This window comes from Adiantum capillus-veneris, chromosome 4 (genome assembly GCF_014529385.1).
Source record: "Adiantum capillus-veneris isolate H3 chromosome 4, ASM1452938v2, whole genome shotgun sequence".
Classification (NCBI taxonomy): domain Eukaryota; kingdom Viridiplantae; phylum Streptophyta; class Polypodiopsida; order Polypodiales; family Pteridaceae; genus Adiantum; species Adiantum capillus-veneris.
Genome location: NC_140934.1, coordinates 79,509,273 through 79,517,952, shown reverse-complemented (window position 1 = coordinate 79,517,952; position 8,680 = coordinate 79,509,273). Strand labels below are relative to the sequence as shown.

Here is an 8,680-nt window from a genome sequence, read left to right as displayed (position 1 = left end):
CATGTTCACACTGGCTCCTCTCTTCTTGTGTAAACCCTTGGGGGTTCCCTTCACCTATAAAAGGGGACCTCTTCTTCCTTGGAAAGAACTCAAGCATTGAAGCCATTGATGAGAGGAATTCTTGAGGGAGTGAGTAGTAATGCCTAATTGTACTTAGCCATTAACATAAGCCCAAGCCTACACTTTCTCCTAGAGGGAGACTAGCCATTCTTGCAACAAGCTAACCTTAGAAGATCAACTTTAATCAAAGAAGGTCTTGCACTTGGTGTATCAATCAAAGTGGAATTATCCACTCTTCTTCTCTCTCCGTTCAATAATGGTGCCGAAGGGTTTCAAGTAAGATGTGTTCTACATTGATCTTTTCTTGATTTCTTGTTGTTTTCATTTTCATCTCTAATCTAACATATATATATATATATATATATATATATATGTATATGTATCTAATCTCATCTCCTTAACCAAAACTATCTCTCTCATTCTTAGTAATTCATCTTCTCTAGGTTCTCTTGCTACAGGTACATCTCTCCCCGCAGTATCCTTATTGCCTACGGGCAAGAATAGGGCTTGGGAGGGAAACTTCTCATCTCTTCACTTCTCTCATATCTACATTTCTCACATACTATCCTAGATGAATAACCCACATGATGATCATTTCTATCGCTTTCACTCTGTACGATCTATTAGAATTAACGTATGGATTAGCCATAAAATACACTTTCAACAACGTATAGTGTTTCTCTTCGGCCCTGAAAGGCTCAATGAAATACTTCTATCACCGGATCCCATCATACTACTTCTCATAGACTATAATTTTTCTTTTGATTTAAGCGTAGTTATCTTGCTATGAACCAAGAGGATTTGTACACACAATTAATCCCAATCACTAGATAAAATATATATATTATGGTAAGCACAAAACTACAATTCCAAAGAACAATTCGTAACCTATTTGGTCAGCCAAGATTGAATGCCATTAACTCATCCATTAACCCTTTCATATTACCCATGATACGATATGACCATAGCCTTGATGTTTTCATCTTCGTATTGTTTTGACATTCTCTTTTGCGTTTTTTCTTTGTGTGTGTGAATGCAAGAGAGAAAGAGTGAGTCTTCTTTGATTGCACTTCTTTCCAAAACCTAGTCTTCATGGCATCTATGGTTTAACTCCTTCATATAGTTTTTCTTGAGTTCTCTCACAAACTCTCACAGCCATAAGCCCGGTGCTTTCCTGGCAAGACTGTAAATTTCTTGACAACGAAATGTGACATGAGTCCAAAGATAGATGATGGACCAAAGACAGACGCACCTAGTCAGAAAACCAAGAGCAAACGAAATAGTTGGAAAGCTAGAAAGACTAGGATGAAAGCACGCAGGGAACGAGAGCAAAAATCCCTAGCTGAGAAGCTTACCGAAGCTGAGGAGAAGATAAAACAACATGAGGAAAAGGAGGCACCTTCTCTTACACAGATGGTTAAACCTCTAAAAGAACCATCCATGGATGAGAAACCGAGAAGTGCTAGATCAGGAGGATCTGTGTTGGTAGAGAAGGTTAATGAGACATTAGATGCCCTCTTGAAAGCCTATGATGTGAGGCTCAAAAACAACCAAACCCAAGAACACATGTGGATGACATATCCCTATGTGGAACTAGAAAAGCAAAGGTTTGAAATGTGCCAGAAAGTGATTCAAACAGCCCAAGCTTTACTAGAACCACCAGTTGCAAAACCTGAGGATGTGATCCGTGTCATGCCTACACAAGTAATCCCACCAAACCAGAAACTAAAAGAGCCAGATTCTAGTCTTCTTGATTCTTCACATGATTGACATTGTATTTGTTCCCAAATCATAAATAATGGAAAATTTTCTCCATCCCCCTTCTCTAAAATCTTGATGATGTCCATTACATGTGTATCATTAGCATTTGACCATATCCCAACAGTGAAAATACTAAGTAGAGTCTTTAAAAACCCAATGCATCCTGGAACGGTAGAACAATATACTCATGTTGAAACTTTAATCTCTTCATTTTTTTGGACTTTTCTAGCATGGTCTCGAAAGAAATCCACCCAAGATCACTATTATAATTAGCATTTATGTGTCAATGGATGGAAGGTCCAAATCACCATGCGCCCCAGTTCCCAAATCTTGAGTTACCAAAATGTTTTGGATGGATTCTTCTTCTATGTTTTGAAACTTGCTTCACCTTCTACTTCCATAGAATAAATCTTCAAATTCTTCTCCAATGGTTGTGATGGTAGACCTTCAGGAACTTGTAGATTTTTGTAACTTCTTCAAGAAATCTATGGTTGCTATGGAGATCCATAAACACATAGTTTGAAAATATTTTGTACCAACAACCTCAGGTGAAACTTCGTCAACCACAATCTCAAAAGGTTCATTAGCTTCAAAATCCTTTGTACCAACGATCTCAGGTGAAACTTCATCATCAGCAATATGGTGTTAAAAGACTACAAGCTGTTTTAAAGAAAACCTATTGTTAGTTTTGTCACACTGTTAGAAAAAAATTAGAAAGTATACAAATGAAAAATTTCATATCTAAGAATACATTGAATAGATATCTGACAATACATTTAATAAGACCAAAGATGCCATTGCAATATAGCTTGTAGAAAATTGGGAGAAAATTTAGGACCACCTTAAAAGGCCTTATGGCCACATGGTCAACTTTGACTTCAAGGTGTTGATAAAACTGGTTTCTTGAAGAAAAACACATTTTACCCTATGGCCTAAGGGTCATAGGGTGAACTTTGTAGGTATCTTGAAGACTATGTGGGAGCTTAAAATATGTCTTCTATGATCTTAGGTCCATAGTGAGTTTTCTTTATTGGAAATAAAAATAGAAAGAAATGTATATTCTTATGACCATAGGGTTCTTTATACCCTCTGGACCCTCTACATTAGCACAATTTAGAGTTAAAGGGTTTTATTCCCCTATGACCATAATGTGCTTTGTTTTGAACCTAAGAAACCGCAAGCTCATTTTGCTGCACCTATATATTGGCACTCTATGGCCCTAGAACCATAGCGGTTATCAATATGTTTTCAAGGACACATGATGTCGATCATAGGTAGGTTATAGCTTTCCCTCTATTTTGATGAGAAATCCTATGGCCTTAGCGCCATAGGGTACCAATGTACAAGATCAAGTTCCATAGGTTTCCCTCTATTCCAATGAAAGATCCTATGGTCCTAGGGCCATAGAGCTGCCAAGGTGCCCATGTGGATTCCATTGAATGGCCTAAATTCACCTTTAGAGCTTTTACATTGACACCTAGGCCACCCTCTAGCCCTAGGGCCATAAGTTTCCCTCTATTATAATGAGATATAATATGTCCCTAGGGGCATAGGGTGCCAATGTATAAGCTCAAGCGCCATAGGTTGCCCCCTATTGTAATGAGAGATACTATGGCCCTAGGGCCATAGAACTACCATGGTACCCATGAAAGTGCCCTTGAATGCCATAAATGCTCTTTGAGAGCTTTTAAATTGACACATAGGCCACCCTCTGGCCCTAGGGACATAGGTAGCCCTCTATTCTGATGAGAGATCATATGGCCCTAGGGCCATAGGGTACCAATGTATACGATCAAGGGCTGCAAGTTGTCCTCTATTCCAATAAGAGATCATATAGTCCTTGGGACAAAAGGGTATCATGATGCATATTTAGGTACCCTTGAATGCCCTAAATTTTCTTTGAGAGAATTTACATTGATGCCTAAGCCACCCTCTGGCCCATGTAGGTACCCTTGAATTCCATAAATGCTCTTTGAGAGTTTTACATTGACACATAGGCCACCCGCTCCCCCTATAGCCATAGTTTTTCTTTTTTTCTAATGAGAGATCCTATGGCCCTAGGTCCATAGGGTACCAATGTATAAGCTCAGAATCCATAAGTTCTCCTCTATTCCAATAAGAGATCCTATGGTCCTAGGGCCATAAGAACATGCTGGTGCATATGTAGATGCCCTTGAATGGCCTAAATTCTCTTTGAAATCATTTACATTGATGCCTAAGCCACCCTCTGGCCCTAGGTCCATAGTTTTTCCTCTATTCTCATGAGAGATCTTATGGACATAGGGCCATATGGTGCCAATGTAGAATCTCAATGGGCATAGGTTTCCCTATATTGTTACGACAGATCCTATGGTCCTAGAGAAATAGGGATGCCATGGTGTAAGTGCCCTTGAATGACCTAAATGCTCTTTGAGAGCTTTTACATTGAAACCTAGGCAGCCCTCTAGTCCTAGGGCCATATGTTGCTCTTTATTCTAATGAGAGATCCTATGGCCTTAGAACCATAGGGTGCCAATGTATAATCTCAAGGGCCAAAGGGCTGCCATGGTGCCCATGCACGTGTCCTTGAATGTCTTAAATGCTCTTTGAGGGATTTTACATCGACACTAAGGCCACCCTCTAGCCCTAAGGCCATAGGTTGGTCGCATTTTATAGCATATACTTAAATTAAATCAAAGCATTTCCAAGATCTTCATTTGATTTTCATATTGACAAGGCAATGCCAAGTAGCATACATATCTACCAAAGAGTCTTCGATCACGTATCGACTGAAGTATCCTTGCCATTGCTATACTGGCCGCACTTAGTGCTCTCTAAAGTACATTGCAGCAAACACATGTATCAACCATGGCACAACCCCACAAGAAATATACGCCAAAGGATGGCAATCAGTAAACTATTTGAGCAATAATAATGCCTAAAACTTTGTGTTTTGTCAAAGCTTCACCTTGTGGACGCGGAGCGTCACAACATCCACCCCCTCTGAACCTGCACAGCCTCTGGTCTGTGCCAGCCTGTATAATATCCTCCAGGATCGAAGGAAAAACTCAAAAACTTCTCATCAATCAAGTTGTTCCATCCAATAAAGCATAAGCATGATCCACTGCAAAGTCTATAAATCTCTTGCCATAAGCTGTAAGCATGATGAACACCACCAGGGTCATATGGTCTATATATCAACTGCCATAAGCCGTTCTCATAAACCTGTCCTCCTGGATCAAATGTCTTAAGAAGATATTGCCCAAGCACTAGAGCTGCATAAGATCCACACGAGCATACATTATTGATCTCAATCGACATCAAACAGCCTTGGCATGAGCTTGTTCTTCCTGGATCAATTAGCAACTGATAACATTGTGCACCCAGAAGAATCCAACCATATTCAACCTGCTTCTTAAGGACCTCTTGGGTCAAATACCATAGCAAGCACATAACATCTATGAGCCTCACAATAAAGTAAAACTTCCCTTGAATCATTATGTAACACCCAACTCTCATAAACATTTGACGTCTTTTGCTCAGGAAGCATATAGGAACACTGCATACCTTTTATCGGTAACCATAATAGCATTGACATAAGCATAAGTAGAAAGAGTATACGGATCCAACCATAGCCAAAACCTCGTCGAAAAAACTGAAGAAGCATGTGCATCCTTTGCTTAATTGATAGTGATTCACCCCCTGTGACTTCATAGTTATCACGAACCTCTGAAACAGTGTTAGAGTCATCATTACTTGAAACTCCAGCCTGACGATGAAAAAGAGCTATAACTTGTGAATTAGCATCCACTTTTGGATCAGTAGAGCAGTGAATACTCTCATTATCTGTCAAAGAATTGTGGGTTTCCTCCTCTTGCAGCACATGAGTTTTAACACAAGGAGAAACTTCGTGGGTATCTTGTACTTCAGTCATGTCACAAATGTCAGGCACATAAAGAACATCATCTAAGCAATTTTCATAGATCTCTTCATCCTGTTCAGCTTCACACACTTCTACGGTAGCCAAAGACTCTTCATGCAGCTCCTCTGAATAGGTACTAGCAGTAGAGAAATCATCTATAATATGTTGCTCATACATACCACAATCAGATAAAAAGACATCAATAATGGCATTCTCTTCTCTCAACCTCGATAAGGAAGCATCACTATTTGCATCTTCATCTTGCTCTGTAATATCAGTACCTGTAAACATATCGTCAGCAGCAATTGTAGACTCATATATACACTCATGCACATCTTCTATTAACTCCATAGTTTCTTGCACTTCATTTGTTATAGTATAAATGTTTTTATCAATGCAATCGTCTTCAAGAAACCTGTTGTTTTGCTTGACTTCACATGCTTCCATTGTGCTAAGAGGACCATCAACTCCTTGCAAGGATCATCTTGAACTTCTTGAGAACAATCCACGCTGCAAAGATTACTAGTATGTGGAACACTGACAACAAAATTTTCACCTTCGTCTAATTCTTCACAAGAGCCAATAATAGAGGCAGCTACCATGTGAGCAAGCTCTGAAAAATTTTCATCAATGACTTTAGTCTGAAATTCATTGTTTACCTGTGTTAGATTGCTTGATGCATGATGCTCTGTGATGAAATCTGGTACTTGCAAAGATGCACCTGCTTTAGCTTTACTTCTTGCATGAATTTTCTCCCAAAATTCATCATAACTAATTGTCTGCAATTGATCTCCATCACCTTTACTGAAAGTAACCTGCTTTTGTTGATTCATCTGCTCTATTTCCAAGGCTATGTGCCGGTCACCCATTTGTACAACTTCTTCTTCAAATTTAGCCCAATTATCTGCATACTTATCGATAAGCTCTTGTATCTGATCATGTAATTCTGGAGCTACTAACCGGTCAAACTCCTTGATCATATGCCTAGTTGGAATACCCATAAGCTCCATCTCTGACCTGTAGCATGCAAGATATCCATCACTATCGTAGCCATCAAAAATACCTCTTTCAGAAGAGACTTTATGCAATGCTTCTTTCACTACTTCATCTCGTTGGGCTAATCCTCGTAAAACTTATTCTCGCTCTAAACCAAATTCCTCATAAGTAACCTGATGCTGTTGCTGCTGCTGCTGCTGCAAGAAAGCATCAAATAGTTGCATCATTTGCTGCATCATCTCTACTTGAGATGTCGTCGTCATCCTCTCTTCCAATATTTTCCACCCCGGCTCGCTTCGCGTCGGGTTCACCAAAGATGTCGGGGGGTAATTTGTGCAGTTAGTGAGGCGGGTAAGCACAGGGCTGCTTGCTGTGGAAAACAGTTAGAGAGAGATGCACAACACAAGAGAATATAGTACAAAAAACGCTTATAGAAACCTTAAACTGAAATATTGAATAAACTCAAAAGCTGAATACAAAAGACTTGACCGTCGCAATAGGTCCACTGTGCTCTTAAAGCCGTCGAGATCTTGAGCGGAAGCACAAACAACAAAGCCTTATTTGCTTCAATTTCCTTCCCTTGCTCTTCCTGACCACCTTCACGTGCACTCACTTTGTCGTCACTTGCTTTGGTCTTCTTTTAACTCAAACAATTCTCTGAAACTGCTAAAAACTTCTTAAAGCCAACTTCCCTATGACATAGCTCTCATTTCTAAAAGACCTTCACCAAGGTATGATTGTTTCCTTCTTCAAACACATCCCCAATTACACAAAACTTCGGTTGTGGACTGTCAAACCGTTGCCGTATCCACTGAAAACACTGAAGCTAGGTCACTTCAATGCCTCGGCAACCTCTTGCAACTCGTACTCGGCATCAACACCCTTGTCAAAATCTTGCTCGACGAACGACTGATCTCCCTGCAATCTCGTATTGGCCTCGCCTTTCAGCTGCATGCAAAACTGGCACCGCGTGCTTTTCCTCTCCACCCTCCCTTCAGATGGCCAACAACTTCTAAAACCCCTCGCCTAAAGGCTTCATCCACGACCACGAAACTTCTCCTTGCTTTACTCTCCGGCCCGCTACTCTCACTCGCTCTTCTTCTTTGATCATGTGGGGCTTTGCTTGATTATCCCCCATCAACTCGCTCTCTACAGTCGACTCCAGTTGCACCCTTTGCATAAACACATCCGCCCAGGCCCGCTACTGATGAATCTGCCACTGCTCGTCCCTGCTCTCTTGGTCGCTCATCAACTTGCTTTACTCTCCGGCCCGCTACTCTCACTCGCTCTTCTTCTTTGATCATGTGGGGCTTTGCTTGATTATCCCCCATCAACTCGCTCTCTACAGTCGACTCCAGTTGCACCCTTTGCATAAACACATCCGCCCAGGCCCGCTACTGATGAATCTGCCACTGCTCGTCCCTGCTCTCTTGGTCGCCTAGCTTGCTCGACGATGGTTTTTCTTCCCCTGCAGTCGACTCCTAGTCTTCCCAGCTGCACCTGCTCGATGGCGTCAAGTCCTGCAGCTCTCTCTTGACGAAGGCTTCCTGCCTGCTTTCCTTGCTCGTGTTGTCTACAATTGACGCCTCGTCGGATCTTGCCAGGCTCCCGGCTCTCTGACCCCCTGCTTTATACTCTTTCCCTGGCCGACTGCGTCAACTCCTTGCTTTTCGATGACTCCTCCTTCTGGTCAAACTGCCTGCCTTGGCCAGAATAGCCTTTTCCTTCACTTAATATATAATATATTTATTAAAAAAAACTGCTCTTAGGCAACCGTTCACACTTGCCTTCTCACTATATTTGGCAGACAATGTATCCAAGGCAATGCCACTTATTTCCTGTAGCATCCTCACTGCCTCCATGTTAATAGCCATCACCCACGAACAAAAGCATGTTGGTCGCATTTTACAACATATACTTAAATTAAATCAAAGCATTTCCAAGCTCGTCATTTGATTTTCA

The 8,680-nt window shown here is 41.0% G+C and overlaps 1 pseudogene; it reads right to left on the bottom strand.

Annotated features, from left to right (window-relative positions):
* Positions 1-4,536: 4,536 nt before the first annotated feature.
* LOC147459472 (uncharacterized) lies at positions 4,537-8,314 on the bottom strand (annotated as a pseudogene).
* Between the last annotated feature and the right edge of the window lie 366 nt (positions 8,315-8,680).